Raw genomic sequence first — 19,529 nt, 5'->3', positions numbered from 1 at the left:
TGAGTAATAAACAAGAAATATTAGAGTATTAAATATGTCAGTTTTTAAACCAAATTAATATATCCAATATTAGTTTACTTAGTACCATATCCAATAGCGTTTAACTTAGAATTATAAGTGCAGTGGCCTAGTGGTTAGGGCACTCGATTCTTTTTCCGAGGGTCATGTATTCGAATATTTCCACTGAATATGCTCAGTCTTTCAGCCGTGGAGGCATTATAATGTAACGGTCAATCTCACTTTTCGTTGGTAAAGAGTAGACTAAGAGTTAGCGGTGGTTGATGTTGACTAGCTTCCTTTCTTCTGGTCTATCATTTCTAAATTAGTGATGACTAGCGCAGATAACCCTCGAGTACTTTTGCGCGAAATTCAACAAACGAACAAATAAAATAATGTACTTCATCAGCAGTATATCCAGGTAATGCTCTGGTCCGGTATTATTTTTAACCTTAGTACAATATCCAACACATTTTAACATAATATTATATGAAACAACATTTTATCCAGTATTATGTCCAACCCTTTTATCTTAAATAATATATCCCAAACAACCCAATATTATATCAAACACTATTATATACAGTAGAACGCTAAACCAGCCATTTATTAAGCAGTATTTTAACCCTAGTATTATATCCGAAAACATTTTATTCCATTTTGTAAACAATATGATTCAGTGCATTATCCAACTACCATATTCCACGGTGGACTTTCGTTTCAGTTCTTCCCTAGATAACAAATTAATAAATAATTAACCCTTGTTTTAAGTTGAGCGCGCTTCACCAGTTCAACATCAGATCAACTGGTTACTTATGTTTATCAACACAATTTTAAAGTATCTGATTCACTTTGGCTTTAACATTTTAGTAGTTGAAACATAAACTGGATTTTTATTTTCTTGTGCCTGATCCACCCAAGACAGTTAATTTGTGTTTAATATACCCACAAACATGAATCATAGAACCTTTAATATGACTTGCCAGTATTATCTGGATAATCAGTACATCCAATAAAATTTGGAAATAAAAAAGGGGTTTCAGGGTTACAAAACAATCAAATATGTGACTCTATTTCTGTTAGTTCAGTTGTTAGTAGCGGCAGTAACGTTATGCTTCTACGTAAAGATCAAAAAGGAAATTATCTGAATACTTTTAGGGTTATATACAAAATATCCTGAATCCTCGTGGAATAACAAGACAACATCTTCCGTCGTCTGTAAAACGGTTAACTTTTGATGTCTTCTCTAAAAGTTTTGAGAGTATTTTTATTGTGACTGTAGCTTCGATTCAAAGTTAATACACACTACTAAGTAGTAGTTAAAACGGTAAACTATGAAATATGTATGTACAAAACTGTGACAAAAACACAGCACAAAGCAGTTTCCTTTAATGGTTTGTTATTCTTTCGGAAAGTAGTGAGAGAATTTCAAAGAAATTTTGATTTCATTATTCAATACATAAGAGTAGTCCAAGGTACATTTTTTTATATCTACCTACCCTCTGAGAGTATTTGACATTATAAGCCTGGAAACTACTGAACATATGTACATCAAATATGGCAAGTCTCATTGAAATAATACAAAGAGAAAGATATAAAAAGTTTATCTGCTTACCCTTCAAGACAGTGTGACATTATAGATTTGTAAAATACTGTTCATATTTCCATCAAATATGGCATGTTTTATCAGAATTATACAAGAAAGTAGTTTAACATGCTTCTTTTTTCATATCCATCTAACCTCTCAACTGGAAAACGAGATCAAAGCGAATACGATAAATCGTTTCTAATCCATTAACTACTAGGCAGATGTTAATGGTATTTAGCACACTATATTAAAGCTTCAAAGACGAGAGAAAGTCATATAATTTTAAACACATCTGTCTCCATTAATGTTTCCTGGTGTGTTCGCAGTAAATTCACGGATTTAGATAGCTAAAATTCGGGGTTCGTTTTTGCACATTATGTAGCTTCGTTCATAAAAAACAACAATAAAAATATCCTGAAATTGGTGTATTAAATTATTACTTACTCGACATAAATCCAGCAGAAAATGTGTATTAAATTATAACTAGTTCGATATTAGTCCACCAGACAATATATATTAAATGTACTTGCTGATTAGTCCAACAGACAATGTGTACTAAATTATTATTTGTTCGTTTTTATTCCACAAGATCCTGTGCATTAAATTATGGCTTGATGAATATCAATCCAGCAGACAATGTGTATTAGATAATTATTTGTTGGATATTAGTCCAACAGACAATGTGTACTAAATTATTATTTGTTCGTTTTTATTCCACAATATCCTGTGCACTAAATTATGACTTGATGAATATCAATCCAGCAGATAATGTGCATTAAATAATCATTTGTTGGATATTGGTCCAGCAGATAATGTGTATTGCATTATTACTTGTTACGTATTAGTCCAGGAGATAATGTGCTTAACATTGTTGCTGGTTGGATATTAGTTCAGCAGACCATGTTCATTAAGATAGCACTGATCCATAAAACTGGGCAACTTATGTGCTGAGGAAAAACTGATAAATGTGACATTTAAAAGCTAAAAAACCTTAACGGCTATTTTCTCAAAACGCAGTTTTCCCTGGGGTCACCAATTTATTAGCATGATAACTTCACAAATTTAGCACACTTGTTGATATTACACTCTTCCATAGCTTGATTTTTTAATTAAAAAAATCTTTACCAATTGTCTTATTATGAAGACATCAATTAAAATTAATTGCCTATAGCTTGCTAACGTTGCAAAAAATTTACAAAGTTTTTAATTTAAGCTATAAGGATGTTCACAAAGAGCATGTGTATCAATTTTCAAATGTTTTTATCATTTGTAAGTAACGTTGTGGTGTTAGAACAAGTTATGGTATGTATTTCTTTATCCCTGCCACATTAATTATGCATATGACATATATGACTGAAAGTGTACTTTCAGAAATTGTGACATCAAACTTTTGTCTTGTACTCAACTTGAAGGTTATATAATAAGTGTTTTAACAATGTTTCCTCAGCATGTAAAGTTGTCCAGTTTTAAGGGTCAGTGCTACCAGAAATTATTACTTGTTAGATATTAGTCCAGTATAATGTGCATTACATTATTTATTGTTGGATATTATTCCAGCAGATAGTGTTCATTACATTATTACGTGTTGAATATTAGTTCACCAGGCAATGCGCAATAAATTATTACTTGTTGAATATTAGTCCAGCAGAATCTGCATTAAAGTATTACTTAATGGATATTAGTTCACCAGGCAATGCGCATTAAACTGTTGGTTCTTTTTGTTTGTTATTAAACACAAAGCTACACAAAGGGCTATCTGTGCTCTGCCCACCAAGGGTATCGAAACCCGGTTTCTAGTAGTATAAGTCCGCAGACATACTGCTGTGCCACTGGGAGGGGGGCATTTTCTTGTTGGATATAGATTCAAGGTAGTACTTGTTGGATATTAATCCCATTTAGGTTTAAGGTTTACACCATTATATGTGTTTAAAAGTATCTAATATAGCTGCATGTACTGTTAAACTGTGTGTTTTCGTTATTATTATTTAAATGTCATATCATATTACATTGATAAATGATGTTCTTGTTAATCGAGTTGATGAAATGCCAGACTGATAGATAAACGTCAGAAACAATTATTTTCCAGCATTAGTAAAAATAATGTTTACTATTATTATTATTATTATGTTAAAAGGAAATTTTAAAAATAAAATACCATGAATTCGTGATGATAATCAATGAGATTGTAAATATTTTATGTTTTTCTTGGTGTTTTAACAACTATACTAGACTCCAAAGAAAATTATATATTTTTAACCAAAGCTACGCGATGGAAAGACAAAGTAACAGTAACAAGCTTGTTTAAGCAATGGAAGAAATGATTTTCTCAATATTTCACCCGCAGTCTTTATACAAGAACAAGGCATTCGGGTAACACTCCCCGAGTCTTGCATACCCAAGTGAAGGAAACAAAACAAAAACTCAAAATAAGCTTACAGTTTCTTAACCATTTGGAATGGCCTCAGAAACGACATGTAAATCTCAAAATAAGCTTTCAGTTTCTTAACCATTGGGAATGGCCTCAGAAACGACATGTAAATCTCAAAATAAGCTTTCAGTTTCTTAACCATGGGGAATGGCCTCAGCAACGACATGTATATAGCGTGGCGATGTAAAGTGGATCAAAGAAACTGGATGATACTCATCTCAGAATGATCTAACAGTCATGTTCTTCTCAAAGTGATCTATATTTTAATAGCTATGTTATTATCTTCTCCAGTTCCTTCTAAACAACAACAAACTAATATTACCTTGATTGATTAGACTTTAACCCCTTCCGTGATTTGACCGAGATAACTCCATGTTTCAAAAGATACCTCACCAAGTTAATTCAGGTAAACCACTTATCGCTGTATTTTTAATTTATCATCTTATAATGTATTACGATAAGCTATCAAAAAGCAAAATAAAAAACCTGCCTTTTTTGTTTTAGCTCATTTCCAAAAAAATAACAATAAATAAACCTGACACGGAATGGGTTAAACAAAAGCAAATGTATCATAACCGAGATTTAATATTTTAATTTTGTCAACCCAATAGTTCAGATTATCGTTTTTCTGTATGAATAATTAATTCGAGTGAGTTGAGATCATGAGCAGCCCGCCCAAATCGCACTTTTCGAACGTCCATGTAGTCTGTGTAATTTCTTGTTCTTACTTATCGTTATTCACTGTCAGTAACTTTTTCCCCCGAGTTTTTACATCAATTACCACTAAAGTTTGTTCCGGTCTTTCCTTTTCATTGTACATTCCCAGTAAAAATTTTCTTTAATCTTTACTTATTGTTACAATATGTTAATGTGTGTATACATAAACACATTATCAGTTCACAGAGTAACACATTATCCTCGATAGCAGAGAAAACAGTGCTCATACACATTCCTTCCTATGCAGATATTGAAATGCAAGGATAGACAGAGAATAATTTGTGCGTGGTAAGATTTTACTCCTTGTTTTAATCGACTTCTTATGCCAATTTAATTTTTCATCTTATCTAAACTTGATATATCGAAAGTATTTTCCTAAACTGATAAAGAATATCAAGTTTCATTAATAATAAAAATAAAACTCGTGTTTCTTTACATGCATCAGTGATGTACTTCAAAGAAGCTATGCATATCATATTGACAAAAGTTTTAATTACTTCCTGTTGTATGTGGCCTTCAATGTTCATCTTGTTTTTTTCCTTCCGCTTTGTTATGTGGATTTTTACTGATTTTCCGTGCACCAAGAAACTGGTGTAAACAAACTGAATCGTCGCAACGATTTTATGTTATTCTTTCACTCACGAACAAAGTAGATTATTTTATTATGAACAGCAACATTTTAAGGATCTTCTACTGACCTTCCGTACATTAAAGGACGAATATATATAAATAAATTATTAATGTATTTTTTATTTGCTCTTTTGTGTACATAAAATAAGCTGCATGTCCAATTAAAGTTTTTAAGGTTTACGATAATTTTCAAACCGTTATAACATATTGTATAAAACAGTTTAGAGATTTACTAATGTTACTCTACAAACCGAGAAATGAATCTATATTATATTCATCAACACATTATAAACTTCTATATTTATCAACGTATTATGGCGAGTTTTCATAATTCAAACAATTACTTTATAAGCTATCAAATAAGATTTCAAAATCTCCTGTTGTTACCCAAAATAAATGTATAACGTATTAAACCATGTGATTGCCATTTTTTCCTCTGACATCACTAAAGTAATTTCATGTTTAATATATTCTTTTACCTGACAAAAGCATTTCAGTAGAACAAACAAAGCTTAAAAACAATAAAGTGCGTATAGAATTCATCACAGTAATATTAAAAGTTAAATAGCTACTTACCCTGCCACGACGATGAAGCCGTCCAGGCGATTCCATGTTTCAGCCATGTATGCCCCCTTTCCAAGGAATCCCATTGCCAACACTTTGATCATCATCTCCAGGGCGAAGAAGGCAAATATCAGATGATCAAATACCTGCAAGATCCTGCAACGATTACTGGTGCACATCTCGTCAACACATGGTTGATACATGCCCAGAGTGACGCAGTTCAGGAGGATGATCATCATGCTGACCCGCTCAAACCACGTGAAGAAGAAAGTTAAGGAAAGTTCTTTAACTTTACATTCTAGCTTTGTTATTAAAGATAATTAAAATGCGTAAATTGAAAATAAAAATTTTTCAAATTAACCAGTGATTATTTGAAATATGGTTTCATATTCTATACACAGACATAAAAAAAAACTCGCGTTATAAATTTTGTAATTTTCGTCGTAATTTATGTTATTAAATTTGAACATTTCAACAAATCTATCAATTAAATCAATTTGGTTATTCTGTAATGTAAAACAAATCAATATACACATCATCATTATATACCATCCTCTCCTTAAAGATAATTCTTTATGTATTTTTGTCTTCAGCTTTTAGCAACTTCATTCCACAGTAAAATTCATACCATCCTCTCCTTAAAGATAATTCTTTATGTATTTTTGTCTTCAGCTTTTAGCAACTTCATTCCACAGTAAAATTCATACCATCCTCTCCTTAAAGATAATTCTTTATGTATTTTTGTCTTCAGCTTTTAGCAACTTCATTCCACAGTAAAATTCATTCTTTTCTATTTAATTTAATCAACGTTTTGTAAGATAAAGTAAACTGGAAACAAAAATATGAAGAAAGATATACGTTTACAAATATATGCTTGTTTAAAAGATCCAAAACAAATAATTTTCTTCTTTTAAGAAGCAGGTTTTTCCATAAAACAAATTCTTCAATTTATAAGTCGGGCTTTCAATAGCTCTGATCGTTGTAAAGAACACCTGCGTTGCAGGAGTTTCGAAGGCTAATACTTCAAAGCTTTATCGATGATATACACGGGAAATTTTTATTTTTTCAATCAAAAATAAAAATCCTGCCCATGTTTCTTTTTTTTAAACATACAACGACTTAATTTTGTACTTATAAAATCGTTGTATGATGTTTAGCCGCGGCTATTGAGGATTCCCTCGTTTAAATTTGAAATTGCCCCCAAGTGGCACATCGGTATGTCTGCGGACTTACAACGCTAGAAATCGGGTTTCGATACCCGTGGTGGGCAGGGCACAGATAGCCCATTGTGTAGCTTTGTGCTTAATTACAAACAAACAATGAACTTAGTCGTTATGTTAAGGTTATATTTAAGTGCTAGTTGTTTCCAAGTTTCTGATGGAGGTATGCTAGTATTTTATATATACGGGATAGTATCAGTAATTAGGTTTCCTTCGTTTTATGGAGTGTTGTTTGGGTTTGTTTGTTTGGTTATAATATCTTGTCTGTGTTTTCAAAAATTAGTTAACAGTTTGTTTAACTACTGTGATAGGGAATTAGTTTATGTTATGTAAAGTTTGAATGTAAGAACGGACGTGTTATCAATACGCCTTAGAAACCAAATATTATACAGGGTCGTACAAACGTTGCGCACCATTGTGGTATTTCAAGGTCCTACCCTTACTAGGATTTCTTAAGCTATTTTTGTGTTTCACTAATTTTTTTATCCTTTATCGCAGAATTGGTTGGGATATCGTTAAATTTTCAAGAACGGGTGGAAATGATTCTGTTTTAACACTGATAACAGCAGTCCATATTTTGAACATCTTAAAGTAATGGTAGCGGATGATTTTTGCATCATCCTATACTTATAACAATAGCAGCTTGAATATAAGATCTTACGCGTGATCAATTACATATTACACGTACACAAAATACACAGTTAGAAAACAGATATTATAAAATACTGTGTTAGAAACAAAATATTACACCTGCTGGAAAACAAAAATCTGAAAGAATGTTTTGTCAAAAACTAAATATCTGAAGAAGTACTCTATTAACAAACAAATAACAGAAAAACTGCCCCACTAGAAACCAAATATAAAAAAATGCCCTGCTAGAAACCACGTATTTAAATAAACTTAATAATGTACTGTTAGAAACTTGAATATTAAGTATAAACAAACTTCTCTTTAAAAAATCAGTGAAACGTTAATTCCATACTCTACTAATAATCAAGTGGACGTTAATCCAGTTGGAAACGACTATGAGGAACAAAATAACTTACTCTGTTGCAAATCAAGTTTCAGGTATATATTTACATCAATGTGCCATTTTAAATCAGGAATCTAACATAAACACGGTACTTTATTAATAATTAAGATCAATACTAAATAATTAATGTCATATTTTGAAGTCGTCTGGACTCTAGATGTTATTATGCACGACTTGCATACGTTGCTGTGTCGCATGAATATATACGCAGGTTTAGAAATCTTAACATTACTGTTGGCGTGGTGTGCATACTTTACTACCATATGATAAATGTAAATAAATATAACAATAAAATCTGATTTTTCAACAATGTGCTCGACTGCCGATGTACAACACAATACGATTTAATACTGTGGATTGTGTTTTCGTGGCTGTTAAGGTTAAATTGAGCCAAATACCATTCCTGCCCTGAACTACGTGTATAATGAACCTCTTATTGTTCGTACGAATGCAAGTAAGCCACACCAAATATCCAAACAAAACTTTTAACAGTGGACTTGGCAACAGTACTCGATGATTTAAAGATATCTAAAGATTTTAAAATTCTAATTATCTCTTAATTAATCCATACTTTGTATGATATTCTAACAGTTATATAGTTATAATGGTAAAATTATTTTTTGTTAAACTGGCTACGGTTAGTATTCTATCAAACGATAGAGCACTATTTAAGTGTTGGTGAATTATGAAACATTATTACAGAATGGTTATTAATAATACACATGCTAATTATCGTCTATGACCACATAATATCTAAAAGTTCCTGAGAAACATCGCGTTTCTAACGATTGTTACAATCTCTTCTTTTTAGCGCATCAGAATAAAAGGAATTGGCTACAGTCCACGGAAACGTTGCAATCACTGCTTTACCAGTAATTTGTTTAACTATGTCATTAGCGAGTTCCACTGAGCTGGACGTATGTGGATGGCAAATTTAACTTTACCAGTTTTTCAAGTTTCTCTCTCACAGCTTTAACAAATAGAAAAACCTGTTTACAATAGTTTTGGCATGAGATAAAAAATATAGAGAAGGATCAGAGAAGAGTTCTGTATAAATTTTTAAGCTAAGCATTGACAATTTACAATTATTTTTTTCTGATAATTTGTTATCAATAAATGAGTCAAAAGAAGGGAGGAATATCATTATCATCCACTCAACATTGTGTTTTACACAAAGGTGAAAGAATAAACAGCAAAGTCAGTAATTTACCGACTTTATTCTGATTTAGCGAGCTTGAAGCGTACTCTTTCTTGTTTCAATCGATCGATATTTTAACTTGATTAACAACCAAACACACACATCTCTTATCTATCTTTCTTTGTAATATGCATATTGATTGACATGTCTGTCTCGCTACCTTAAAAATCCATCTCTATTTATTTAACTTATTATCTAACTGTAACCTACGGCCCGGCATGGCCAGGTGGTTAGGGCGCTCGACTCGCAATCTGCGGGTCGCGGTTTCGAATCCCCGTCCCACCAAATATGCTCGCCCTTTCAGTCGTGGGGGCGTTATAATGTGACGGTCAATCCCACTATTCTTTGGTAAAAGAGTAGTCCAAGAGTTGGCGGTGGGTGGTGATGCCTTCCCTCTAGTCTTACACTACTAAATTAGGGACGGCTGGCGCAGATAGCCCTCGTGTAGCTTTGCGCGAAATCTGTAGCCTACTTTTCGACTACCCTGTTTTTACTTTTATTACCGAGTAATGGCCAGGCTATATAATCTTACATCTCTTTATTTATAGTACTTCAAAATTACTTTACGATGACTCACAACTAAACAAATTTCGTGCAGTCTCATACTATGCTTCTTTGCTTCTTCTTCTTATCTTATCACATGAGAATATTTATCCGTTTTGGACGTAAAGTACTAATTTCAAGAACAAAAATAAGTGTACCAAATGTCAACAAAGAAAACTTCAGTCGATTTATCTCATTAAAAGGAAAACTGAGAAGAACAGCATTTCCATTTTAATGTAGTTTCCGTGACTTCATGCGACGGATTTTGCTGGTTTCTGTGAAAACTATAACAATGGCTGGAAAGAAGTTTATACAGATAGACGTGATGGATTTTAAACTACGCCATCTAAAAGATTTATAATGCACCCAAGCTTCCCATGAAACTTATCTCCGATTTTGACTTTTACCAAGAAAATCCGCAAATACCTAATACGGCTCTTATTGTTACAGTGGTATTCAATTTATTTCTGTTATCATCAGACTATAACAACGTGGCTCTAGTAAACACCAACTATTTCATAGATCTTTGCATGAAAAACTTTCAACGTTTTATACATTCCTATTATTGTGGGTTTTATGCTCAGAATCTGCTATACGCATGTTAACAACTTAAAACATCGCTCTTTATTTTATAATAAATGTAATTCATGAGTGTCAATCCACGTAAAGACACACACACAAAAATTACTTTCTGAACGCCATAAGCTTATTTTCAATCTTGAGGAGTCATTAAGCAGCGTAAAATATATATTGGACGGTTGTGTATCCGTTTATCTATTTAGCCTTATACACCACCAGGATACATGTTACATATAGACGGAAGACTAATTCAACTTTAATATTAAACCAATCTAGCTGTTGTAATTTAAAGCGCTGCTCCTGGGAGTGGCTCATCACACAGTCTTGTCTCCGTGAAAAAGGCCGTATAAATTGATATCACCAAGGTTCTGGTTATTATTAACAGACAATTTTGGCCATCCATTAAATATCTTTCTTTGGTATAATTTAGGTAATTATCAAGGGTATAAATTGCTATTTAGTGATTAATTTTAATAGCGTTGCTTTCTACGATCTCGTAAGATATTTATTGATCAATCAATAAACAAATAGAAAAACAATGCCTCAAAGCAAAATTTTGGGAAAAAGTTTATGGACTTGATCACAGCAGGGTGATTTGTTCTCAGTGGGTTTACTCTGTTAAATGTGAAAATAATTACAATCCTTCAGCAACGTTTTTTGAGTATTGAACCATACATCAGAGCTGTCAGAAGTAGGATAATATCCTCAGTCGACATGTGGAAATCTTTGATCTGGCACACACACACGCGCTGGATCTGTTAAATCACAGCTCTAAGAAGGATAAAGACTTTATCATTATTTCAAAAATAAAAACGGGTAATATGTTCTTCACAGACCAGTTCCATAAAGATCATGCAGAAGAAACTACCATGTAGTTACTCGGTAGACAAATATTTTCTAGTTAACTCAATAATCCGCCACTAAGTGAAAATTTATTAACAAGTGACAGACATAAACTTTCTTTAAAACCGACAATGTATCTTCAATAGCCTGTACTTCTTTCAGTCCGAGATGGGAACTTCATTATATCTGGTGACGTTATGTCACATTAGTTTGTCAGCTTAAAGTAATTTTCTTCCATCTATCTTGTGAAACCAAGTTTGTTATCACAACTGTAAAGTCAATATTTGGACAGTCCTGATAACTCAGAAGGACAAGAAACAGAAGAAGGTACTAATAGTGACCGTCGGACAGGCTGTTTCTATGTTTTACAGTGACAATAAAAACACGAATAACCAAAATGTCACTTGTGGTATTAAATAGTAAGACATCTGACATATGCGTTAATTACAAAAATCAATATCAATTGTGAAGGATTTATTATTCTATATTTATTTTGATATCGATGTCTGTTTAAATTTAATTTATATTTAGAAATGTACATAAATTATACTGTTAAATATGTATTGCGAAACTCCCGCCTATTCTCTAAAGTTGTAGAAGATTCTCGAGTGTAAGAATCAACAATATATGTGTGTGTACGTAAACCCTAATGTACCTTTGTATTGTTACGTAATCTGAATTTTCCAGATACTCTCCACACGCCTATAAATATAGCCAACGCGACTCGCCAAAAAATAGTATCTATTGTTGGTTTGCTATAGTTGGTGTGCTATAAACTTTGGAAGCTACGAATGCTATTGTTATAACGATTATTAATCGGAAAACTTAAGATATTTGACCAGGAACGTTTATAAATTTTGAACATTACAAACCATTTAACTTCAGTGGATTCACATTGGACATAAGTACTTTTACGAAAACATTACCTAACGTCATCGGTGGAAACACGACGTGTGACCAGTGAGAACTACAGGGCTAGTTAGCTCCCTGTTAAGTGAATTATACCTACGTCAACTCGAAATCAACTCGCTCATCGTGATCCCTCGATAAGATATCAAGGAAGTTCCAGACTGGAAAGAGGACTTTATATTGCTTGTAAGTTTGTGAAACTTTTGTATATAAATCATTGTTTGTTAAAACTATTTGTAATAACCGTTATTGTAAATTGTATTATTGGTTGTATATTTAAAAAAATGTATTAAAAAAAGAAAACTGTGTTCATCAATCTTGTTGGCAAATATCATAAATTGGAGATATATCGGCAAATATTTAACTACTAAATTCAAATTATCATTTGGCTCGGTTTCAGACCACTCGAAATTGTCATACATAATACAATGAATGAGTTAAATACTGCAAGCACTTGTTATAATTCATGTTATTATTATACATGTTGTTAATGGGAAATGGTATCTTTAAAAAATGCTTTATGTGATTTTTGACTTTTAAATGTTTTTAAGTACTAATACTTGGTTTAATAACCAAGTCTAAATAGCTGAATTTGTTAGAAATAGTATTACGTGGTTGAAATACAACACGGACACGGAGTGAAAAGTGAAAACCCACAAAATATCCATTTAATCTCCGAAATATTTTAATATTATTGTACTATACTTTCACAAGCTGTACAAAGGTTTTTGTGTTTTCTTTAAAATATACTCAAAATCTTCTCTGTAGACATGTAAAACAAATACAAAAAACCATATCAGAGCCTAAATCAGTAAGTAAACAACTGGACTGTTTATTCTTAATCATCACACTTTCCAGTTACGTCAGATTCTAACCGTATTTCCATCAGCTTGAGAGCTAATAAAAATACATCATAAAGCAATGCAACTACAGCTGCATAAGAAACGTTGTAGTGTATCAACGATATTACTTGTTGACCCTCCAGCAACAAGTGTATTTTGTCTCTCCATATACACAGCGCATTATCTATCTCAGAGTAACACGAATAAGTAATGTTCGTCAAATTGGTATAACGACTCAATAAATAAATGAATATTTTACTACATCATCAGACGAGCTATCTCGTTTCTTCAATAAAACGTATTCTACAAGAAAGAAATTCATTTTTTCTAACTGAAGGGCATCTTATACTTGGTTCAAGTATAGGCGTCCTTAATTTTGAACTACTGACCAGAGGAAGGGTAGTTAACCAGTAGGACCCATCGCAAGAAATATCTTGTTTGATTCATAGAACTGAATAACTGGATTAATTGTCACATTTATAACGCTTCAACAGCTACAAGTTCGAAGCGTATTCAGCGGCATCGCGTCTCAAACCTTGGACCCTTCAAACGGCAGCCCAAAATGCACTAACCACGAGACCACGGTAGCATCACGTTCCAAACGTTGAACCATTCAAACGGCAACCCAACAAACTAACCACTAGACCACGGCGGCATCACGTTTCAAACCTTGCACCCTTCAAACAGTAGATCAACAAACTGACCACTAGACCACAGCCAGACCTTTTATACGAATGAATTTATTGACTAAAAAGTGAACATTTTTATCATTTTTTGTATAAAAGGCTAGTATCAATAAAAACAATCTATATTAACCAAGTTTTAGACATTCATTGTAGATATTTATCTAAAAATACTTTTATATTATCAGCACTCACACCATCAACAAAGAAATGTATATATCAACTTAACTAGAAATATCATGTAAACATACATATTAATACGAGTAAGTAAAAGAACAAAAATTAACTTGCGGAGTTACGTTATCTCTACAACCATTTCAATTTAGAAAAGAAACTTTTAATAATTCTGATGAAGAACTGAAAATTCCTTCGACTTTCTTTGTTGAAAAAGCATGGATTTTCTTATAGTAACAGTTTCTAGAACGTAAAGAACGCGGCGACAGAAATAAAAAGTATATTTCCTGCAGCACTGGTAGGGTTAATCCTCCTTTTTAAACTGCAGTGTTAAAAAAAAAGAGAAGTGAAGGTGTTATAATTTTAAGAATGGTGCGTGTAAATTACCCTCAGAGTAATTATGTATCATCTAAAGTTAAACTATTACCCTCTGTGATTTTACCGTTGATGGCAGAATGTAAACATAGAATATGATACATTACCATATAACAAAAGAAAACAGAACACTCCTAAGAGTAAAATATTAATCAAATCTGCTTGCATGTATCACAAAAATAAAGTTATGACTGAATGACGTAAATAGTGAATACAAGCCCAATAGAAGCTCTTCTATTTTTCATGGAAGAGCTTTTTATTGACGTAACAGTGCGTATTTGTATAGTTTTGTGACTGACAATTTTTATCACCTGTCTCGTGATTGATAGTGCTTTTAACAGCATCCTTCAGGCTAATCAGTGTTCAAGTGAATCTAACTACCAAACATGACTGGCATGGTTTTTACACTACAACCATTTTAATGTGACGTAGAAATGAAAGTAACCATAAAGGGAAGATATAGTATATATAAATTATGTTTTTACGTTTTTCACTCCCAACTGTAAAGTACTCCAGTCGCTCACTCAAAACGTATACGAGTAAGTAGCATTATGGAACCGTCACTAACAAATCAAAATATTTCTTCATAAATACACGTCTTTGTACGTCACAAATCACCAATGTCGTTATATCAATTAAATTCAAAATCATTACCTGATATCATATCATATTATGAAATAATCTTTACTTGAAATAATTGTATTGTATAATAGTCTTTAATCTAATTAATATCATTAAAAAAACGTAAACAGGTTCGCTTATAAACAAAAAAGAACAGAAAGTATTTCAAAACAATAGAATTAATTTATCTCCGAATTGGCTCTTCTCTAAAAAAGATATTCTTAATTTCTTCGAGACTGAATTTAAATCAGTATCTCAAACAAACTTCGTTTAAAAGTACGGGTCTGACAAAAGCCAGTACTCTTAATGTACGTTTTTTAACGAAAGTGCACTGTGGACAAAAGGTATTAACGATTTTTTCAGCTAGCTGGTGCTAGAATATGTTCATAAGAAAGCGTGTTTGTGTACGTACCTTTCTCTCAATGTCTCTTGTTTGTGAGCGTCATTACGTGAATGTTTGCACTACTTGCTGCGAGCAGTCAATGCTAAAAGACGTGTTTCGGATATTCGCGCAAAGCTATACAAGAGTTAGCTGTCCATAATTTTGAGCTGAAAGACTACAAGGAAGGCAGCTTAGTTGAAACTATCAAAATGAATATTTTAACAAACCAAAGATTAAGATTACCCAAACTAATTTATTATCAACACCTTTAGAGGACAAAACAGAAAAAAAAGGAGCCAACTTTGTTTTAAAAAAAGTACGTTTGTCGATAATGCTAGCACTTTTAAAAATTGCCAAGTTTAAGACCACATCTGTTGTGACAAAAAGGTATAGAAAACTGTAATAATGTTCTATTACATTAATAGAAAACATTTTATTAAAACATTTTAGCGAATTGTTTGTTTGAAGTTAAGCACAAATGGCTATCTATGCTGTGCCCACCTAGGGTATCGAAACCCGGTTTGTAGCATTGCAATTCCGAAAGCATACCGCTGTGCCACTGGAAGGTTTAGCAAACTGAAGCACTAACTTTGTGCATCATAATGTTTGCTTATTTGCACATATAAAATTCTCGTTGCCATGTTTCAAATCATACTTTTTTTATCGTGCAATCATTTACTCTCTTAACACTCGCAAAACCTGCAAGTGACCGGCGTTTAGCTTTGCCTAAAAAAATAGTTTCACAGTATAGCAGCATTAAAAAAAAAAGGAAAGGGTTTGCAAAGGTTAGAAAGAAACATGTTCTACACGAGTTGAAGAAGTCATGATCAAAGATGACTAAAGAAAACATGTTATACGTAGCTTACTTAATCGCTTTCACACAGACATAACTTTCTAAGTAAGCGTCTAGCTATCGTCACGAGAAGACAAGCGAACTCGAGAGAATTCATCCAATGTCTTCGGATCATTACCCTCGTGCATGTCTGTTATACGATGTATTAAGAAAGCTGTTGTCTTATATCTGATCACGATATAGACAAAACATATCTGAGTAGTATATCCGAGATGAAACTAATTTGTGCCACCTCAAACAATAAACCTATTGAAGAATATTTATTTAATTATCATCTCTATGCGAAAACAACAAACCTCGTTTACTTGATCCAAGTAAGTATCTTTGTCATTATCACTGAAGACATGAAAGGGAAATTGACATTTTTCCATACTTGTTTTTGGGAGGTCATTTATTGCAACTGTGATGTAAATTTCATGATATTCGAAAAACCAAAAAGCTTTAAACTAAGAAACGGATTCAAACAGACACACATATACATGGATGGCCATAAACAGGTCTACCAAAGGATTTTTCAGCACACATATTTCTTACCACCAATGGCAAATCTCGATGCACCATTCTATAACCAAAATCTATCGCTCTGTCATTCAACGTTATAAACTCTGTGTAAATCAGGAAGACAAACACTTTGAACACTTGATTTAAGAAAAGAAGGAGAATTCTAAAGAACATAACTTGTTCTTTCACTTTTGTGTAGTTGTAGTAACAATACATTATATTTTGTGTTAAAGAGAGTGGTAGATATAATTAAGAGAAACTGATGTACACATTTCCTGTCAGTCAGTCAGCTGTGGGTAGGATTTAAACTGGAAGATGTGCATAATTTTTGTCATTCGGTTGAGAAAGGGCAGGACGTACATACTGCCTGTTGAATAACTTGGGTGTGATTTACACAGATAGAAGAAAACACTCTTTGTGAAACAAGTTTTCGTTTGTTTTTGATTTTCCTCAAAGCTACTAGAGGGCTATCTGTGCTAGCTGTCTAACAATTCTTTCAGCTAGATGTTACTAGACTATGTACATACGAAAGTGCAGTTGTGTGCGTGCCTTTCTCTCAATGTCTGCTGTTCGTGTGGGTCTTTCCGTGAATGTCTGCGTTATTCGCTGCGAGCAATCAGTGCTAAAAGATTTGTTTGTTTGTTTCGGATATTCGCGCAAAGCTATACAAGGGTTATCTGTCCATAATTTTAAAGTGATAGACTAGAGGCAAGGCAACTAGTCAACACCATCTATTGCTAACTCATTCGTTACCCTAACTGATTAGTGAAACGACTGTTACTCTCATAACGCACCCAAGACCACAGAGTGGGGAGAGCGATTTCTTTTCCCTTTCTATTGGCGGTAACGGGGCGTGATCCACGAAACCTCGGCACCTAACCACAGTCCGGCACGCTAACCACTTGGCAGCGCTCGGCCCATGAAACAGCTAGGGAAAGGATTCAGCAAAATATATATATATATATTTTTTTTTTCAGTGAACTTAGTAATTGATGCGAGAGACAGGTTTGCATATTTTCAGTCAATAAAATGACAAATGGGACAGAAAGATACGTATACATAATTCCTGGCCATTGGTTAAAGGAATAACTTATAAAATGTTGTTAAAAGTTAGTGAAAAAAGCTATAGTAATGGAATAAACTAACAGAAGACTAGAAATTACAAATACTAGTTTCATGACATTCATGAGGCATCTTCAGTCTCCCTTCGGTCAAGTAACCATATAATTCAGATACTCTCTATTAGATGGGCGAAAGTAAATTTCAGGCAGCCTAGTGCATGCTCTCTGTCTCTCATCAAAAAGCGAAGTTCGAACATACAGTGTGCAGTCAGAAGTGCTTATTTACGCTTACATAGATAATTACAGAATTCAAACAGACGTGAGAACCGTTTGTCACCTAAGAATGGATTCGGCAGAGGAATGTGTAATCTTTCTGTCAGTCAGCTGACAACAGGGAAACAGAGCTACTCCTTCTCAACAGAGATAAATGTAACAAACAACACATGTATCTAATTATTTCTATATTGATGCAAACAGTTATAAGATCAACTATTGATGATGCATCATAGCCAGAAAGAAAATTTCCTATCTAACTATTATGAGGGTCTGTGTGATCCATGGATTAGGTTTTCAAGCTATTATTTCTTCCGTTGCAGAATCATTTTCGTAGTTTCTTTTTCTTTTCTCTGACACGTTTCATTTTTAATAATCAATCGTTAATTGCTTTATCAGCACATAAAGTTCAATAATTCCATGCGAAAAATATCTTTAGTTTACAAATCATAAATTTTGTTACAATAAAGTTGTATCGAAGCAAACACTAAACTATGCTTTAGAAAATATATTCGGCCGATAGGATTGTGTATTTATTATCAAGTATAGAATTACACTGCGAGATATCTGTGCTCTGCGCACTGCGAGTATCAAAACCTTATTTTTAGTGGTATCTGTCCTCAGACTTGTTGCTATTCCAGTGGGAAGCAGACCAGTAGGAATCCTGAAAACCTCATTAATTACAACATCGACCAATCATACGTATCAAAATCCAATTAACGAATGTAGATTTAGCCGTACTTTCAATCTGAAAACATTGTATGGAGAAAAATGCATCCGTTTATCAAATAAAATCAACAAAATATGTGAGAATCATGAAACTGAATATTCATCAAGTATAAAGTTAACCAAACAAAAAAGAAATCACAGAAACTTCAGCCTCAGTTTGGGAGAATTAACGTAATTTGGGCAAGAAAAAAGAGATAACATCTTTTCACAAATGGCATATTATAATATTGAACCACAATGACTTATGTCGAAGTCTGATTTAATATACCCCTATAATAATTGGGTATAACTAAGATCTTGCGGTTGGGAAAGCCAGACAGGATAACTGAAGTCTTCATTTCCTCAGTAAACCACTCTAAAACCAATCCTGCAGTATGGATATAGGTGCAGCTAGTTTCAAAGATACCTAATATGTAACATCATAACATCAATTAGAACACTCTGGTAATGACTAGATGTTTCATTGATTTTTAATGCAATGACTGATTCACATCTTCACCAGAAAAACGGGACACATCCATAATAGAATAGGCAGACCCTTTGTAGACAGAAAAAAGTGCCCATACACACGTCTTGTTTGATAGAAAAAGAATTAAAGTTATCTTGCCATAGATCCCGAGGCCACAGTTTGTGTTCCTTGCACCATTGTTTGCACGTGCGTTTCTCATACTAATGAATGACCTGTATACAGCTATATGAACTACAGTTGTATCCCAGATTACGCCGAATACCTATATATATATATATATATATATATATATATATGTGTGTGTGTGTGTGTGTGTA

At 33.1% G+C, this 19,529-nt stretch overlaps 1 pseudogene; it reads right to left on the bottom strand.

The window, feature by feature from the left end:
• Positions 1–19,529, bottom strand: part of LOC106475831 — a 278,839-nt pseudogene that overhangs the window by 156,732 nt on the left and 102,578 nt on the right.

Source organism: Limulus polyphemus, unplaced genomic scaffold (assembly GCF_000517525.1).
Source record: "Limulus polyphemus unplaced genomic scaffold, Limulus_polyphemus-2.1.2 Scaffold150, whole genome shotgun sequence".
In the NCBI taxonomy this organism is placed as follows: Eukaryota; Metazoa; Arthropoda; class Merostomata; order Xiphosura; family Limulidae; genus Limulus; species Limulus polyphemus.
This window is presented reverse-complemented; position numbering and strand designations above follow the sequence as displayed.